This window comes from Solanum dulcamara, chromosome 7 (assembly GCF_947179165.1).
Source record: "Solanum dulcamara chromosome 7, daSolDulc1.2, whole genome shotgun sequence".
Classification (NCBI taxonomy): Eukaryota; Viridiplantae; Streptophyta; class Magnoliopsida; order Solanales; family Solanaceae; genus Solanum; species Solanum dulcamara.
Window position 1 is genome coordinate 50,221,354 of NC_077243.1, and position 5,233 is coordinate 50,226,586.

At 41.8% G+C, this 5,233-nt stretch overlaps 1 pseudogene; it reads right to left on the reverse strand.

Annotated features, from left to right (window-relative positions):
* Positions 1-4,362: 4,362 nt before the first annotated feature.
* Positions 4,363-4,482, reverse strand: LOC129897996 (5S ribosomal RNA; annotated as a pseudogene).
* Positions 4,483-5,233: the final 751 nt, after the last annotated feature.

Here is a 5,233-nt window from a genome sequence, read left to right on the forward strand (position 1 = left end):
TCTGTCCCCAGTTCAGATTCCTCCATCTCGCGTGATTATACCAGCACTAACGCATTACGTTCCATCAGAATTTCAAAGTTAAGCATGCTGGGGCGGGAGTAATATTGGGATGGGTGACCTCATTTGGAAGTCTTCGTGTCGCATTTCACTGTAATCCTTTCCATGATGTGCGGCCACTCAATTTAGCCCAAGATTTACCTCAGCGTTATCTCGCGAGTCTTTATGTTTTGCCTTATCCTTTTCTCTGTTATCTTGCAACCAGTATCGGTGTAGACCTTTAGTTCTGCTATGACCATATCCCTTTTTGTATGCACCCATTCATTAGGGTGGGCTACTGAGTAGCGCCAAAGTTCGTTCATATAGTGACCCTTGGAGCTGCTTTGACTCTTGTCTATTATTAGCTGGCATAGCTTTAAAGGAATTTGACATATACGCTTCCCTATCCTCGATTCACTTTGTGTTCTCCTTATTTTCTACCACAAGAGGCTTTCTATTCCATTTTCTTTGGTTATTTATCTATCGCAACATCAATTGTGACTAACTCTATAACCAACATTTTGGCTTTTGGTCAAGCATACTGTCGTTATCCTTTGTAGTATCTCTTGAATTATTCAATATCCTTTCATTAGTACATTCTTCTGTTTTTATATGCAGCCGCCTTCTAGCGTTATGTTGTTTAGGGTCTCGTCACAACCTTCTCAACATTGCCTTATGTAGCATTCTGGCTTCCGTTCAATTACTTGTGGCTTCCAGACCTTTCTAACTTGGTTCGGTAGGATATCTTATTGAAGTTTAGACGTCCATCTCAAATATATTACCATATCGATTGCCTTCACCTTACTTTTGCCATTTTCTCATTAACTTCCCCCCTTTAGAGGGTACTCGTGCTTTCCTCTGTATGTACTTGTAGTCATTCCAATTTCAATTAGGCGGTACTAGTATTCTGGGAATAACTATTCCAGGTTTTCTTAAGGTAGTGGCTTTGTCCCAACCTATATCCTTTGTTTCTTGGAATGAATGGAAGTTGTTCGAATTATTCTTTAAGTTTGCCATCCTCGTCCCTTGAGGGCTCCACTATTTTTGGGGCGACGTGGTGTACCCGCATCATTTTTTTGTATCTTAAGCTCCATACTCTTACTGTGTACTCAACGCAGACTTTTAACTTAGTTAGCCGCTACTAATGGCGCCTTATTAGCGGTCTCACTTTATCCTTGCATACTGGTATCACATTATTTAATTCATACTTATATATCCCCCTTTTTTTTTGTTCGTATTCGTATTCAGTTCCTGACATCTCTTTGAGGTGCTTCTATTAGAAGTTCTTTCCCCAATTAGTCGGTGGCAAATTATAAACTATTATCGTACATCATTTTCCAACCATTGTTTGAAGGGATCAGAACCTCTTAAACATCACAGTACTTTTTTTTGGTAGTACTTGACCTACCTGGTCTCCTTCTGAGTTTATCCTCGAGTTATGAACAACTCATCTAATTTACAATTAGGAGTTGAGGGCTTGGTATTTTTTTTAAAAGAGTGAAACTCATTCACGGGACATCTTATCCTTCATTCTGGACCCTTTGTGTATATCCCTACAATACAAATACGGCTGGAGATACCGTAATCTGAACTTTACTACTTCAAAATAATTTCCTCGAGTAAGAAAAGTATCCCTTATTGACGACATGAAGAGTACCTCTTATAGTTTTAATTAAACATAATAAGGGTACTTGATATCAATCTCCAAGACATCCTAAAAATCTATGTTTCATTCCCTGTCTTCGTCCTGGGAAAATTTCGACAGAGTTCCCTCTATATTTCTTACTTATCCCAAACCTGTACGCAGAAATTATCAACAATGCCTCACAGGGCCAACACATATATATATTCGTGTCATGTCATATTACCGCCACCATGCCTCATAGGGCCAATATTTACATGCATTTATCATTATTTCCTGTTACAGCCACACAGGGCCTTCTACATTATTTAAGAACAATACTGACAAAACTACCCCATATAGTTAACAAAACTCTCCCTATCCTGTGCCTGCAGCTCATTTAGTCCCTTGTTCGTCCCGATGACCTAGGAGATGAGGTATATTCTTCCTTCTCCTCATCTATGTACCGTCTACTTGTCTGTCCTTCATCATCTCCCTCGCTTGAGTCTGCGAGACCCAAATAACCCGGCGACCTCTGGTTTATCGATGTCCAAGATAAGGGGCTTGAGTATGCAGTAACACTTACCGTAGAAGCCGGCCTGACATAGTGCTCCGTCATCAAAGCAACTGGCGTGGCTTCCGAAACAGCTTTCCTGATCATTGGACATTCTAGGGCTATCGTCGTTGGGCCTTCCATGGAATCAGCCTTACTCGTACACTGGGAGCCCTCCAAAGGATCAGTCTCGATTGAATAACTAGGGTCTTCCGAGGGGTCAGTTTCAATAGAATAGCTCGGACTCTTTCTGCTCGGTCCTACAGCCGAAGATCTCAGCCCCGAGAGTTCCCTGGGGGTCTTTCCAACTCCCCCTCCGCTGTCTGGAGCTGGTTGTTCCATCCTTCGCCCTGATCTGTACACATCTATGAGAAAGTACATTAGAACAATTTCCTTTTCAGGGACATTACCATACACATAATAGCTTAGTAAGAAGAGATCATCCTAACGACATAGCTCTATCGCACGATCTTAGATACCAAAGGAAGGTAACATCTTAAGTGCCCTGTAGCTTCCTGTTTATAGATGTGGCGCGCAACACACCGATAAACAAGACTCTACTAGACACGGTCTGCAGACACTCCGAGGACGAACCGCTCTGATACCACTTCTGTCACGACCCAACCCCGTAGGCCGCGACTGGGATCCGACCTGGACCCCCCGTACACATATCTATTAGCTGAGGTCACATTGAATCATAAACAAGACAATATCATATAACAGAGCCCCACTGGGACAGTATCAAAAACTAGGCCCCGATACACATATCTATTACTGTGATGTTTAAGAGGTTTTGATTTCTTCCAATAATGATTGGGAAATGATTTATGATAACCGTTTATAGTTCTCCACCGACTAATTGGGGAAGGAGCTTCGAACAGAAGCACCACAAAGAGATGTGAGGAACTGAATGCGAATACGAATTAAAAAGGGGATATGTAAGTATGAACTGAACAGTGTGATACGAGTATGCAGGGATAAATTGGAACCACTAGTAAGACGCACTTCGTACGCGTTGCCTAAGTTAAAGGCCTGCATTGAGAACGGAGTAAGAGCATGGGTCTTAAGATACAAAGAAATGACGCGTGTACGCAACGTCGCCCCAAAAATAGTGGAATCCTTAAGGGATGAGGATGGAAAACTTAAGGAACAAATGACGTAACTTCTATTCGCCCCAAGAAGCAAAGGATATAGGTTGGGACAAAACCACTACTTCGAGAAAACCTGGAATAGTTATTGTCGGAATACTAGCACTACCTAATTGGGATTGGAACAACTACAGGTTCTAAGTAATTCTTGGAAAAAGAAAAAGTAGAAGGTGGCCTTGGACGAGTTGTTCCCTGGGTCACATTGTTCAAGTACTGATTAGTAGATAAGACATCACGTTAGATATGGAAAGGTTCTCGTTGCTTCGTAATTTAATCAAGGCTCCGTACGTGGATAGTCAGATTATAAACATGCAGATAAACGAAGACATGATGCGGTACCAAATAGATTGGTGAAAGGAATTGGACAAAAGTTTAGACTGGACATAGAGACGTAGAACAAAGTACAAACAAAGGAAAGTGCGGGTACCCCCTAAAGGGGGGAAGTTAATTAGAAAATGGCAAAGGTAGGAGGAGGCAATTGATATAGCAATAAATCTGAGATAGACGTCTAAACTTCGATAAGATATCTTGCTAAACCAAGTTGGAAAGGTCCAGAAGTTACCAATAATTGGATGGAAGCCGGAATGCTACATAAGGTAGCGTTAAGAAGTTTGTGACGAGACCTTGAACAACATAACACTAGAAGGCGGCTGCGTATAAAAACAGAAGAATGTACCAATGAAAGGATATCGAATAATTCAAGAGACACTACAAAGGATAACGACAGTATGCTAGACCAAAAGCCAAAATGTTGGTTATAGAGTTAGTCGCAAATGATGTTGCGATAGATAAATAACCAAAGAAAAAGGAATAGAAAGCCTCATGTGGTAGAAAATAAGGCGAACACAAAGTGAATAAAGGATCGTGGAGCTAAAGGTCTACGCCGATACTAGATGCAAGATAACAGACGAAAGGACAGGGCAAAACAAAAAGACTCGCGAGACAGTGCTGAGGTAAATCTGGAGCTAAGTTGAGTGCCCGCACCTCATGGAAAAGGTTACAATGAAACGCGACACGAAGACTTCCCATGGAGGTCACCCATCCCGATATTACTCTCGCCCCAACACGCTTAACTTCAATATTCTGATGGAACTTAATGCGTTAGTGCTGGTGTGATCACGTGAGATGGAAGAATCTGAACTAGTGATGGAGAAACGATATGAGATTATGTACCCAGAGTATTATAAGATACGTTAAGGAAATTGTAACAAGGGCTTAAGCAAAACAAGAAGGATTAGCTAATTTCTAATTGACGACGCACTCGAATGCCACAACTCATCAACATAGAGCTAGTTAATGAGAGGGAAACCGCAGAATGGCTATATGGGCCAGTGGGCGAGGGAATTTCGACACCACTTGGTAGCCAACTCTGAGGGAAAAAAAGCAGGACCCAAAAGATCGAATGCCAGTTAAAGTTCTGAAAAGAGTCGAGAAGGACTATATGAGGCTATAGGTTCCCAAATTATCAACGTCATTATGAACCTATTTTGTACTCTGTAGGAGTAGGGTGCTATATGGGTTATTGTGAGTAGGCTAACGAATCAGCTCATTTGCTTCCAAGCAAGACCACCTGTGCCGCTAGAACTAGGTGAAGTTATATGACAAGGAAGTAGTAAGGTTCCGTGAGGTTTCCTCATCTAATATCCCATATAAAGGGACTTCAATTATAATTAACGCCTTGAGATAAGTCCAAGAAGAGATCAGGAGCACATACACGTCTTAGTACCGTATTTCTCCCTTGAGCTACTAAACAGACTGAGCGCACTATTAGACGCTAGAAGATATGTCACAAGCCGGAATGGTTATTGTGAGTAGGCTAACGAATCAGCTCATTTGCTTCCAAGCAAGACCACCTGTGCCGCTAGAACTAGGTGA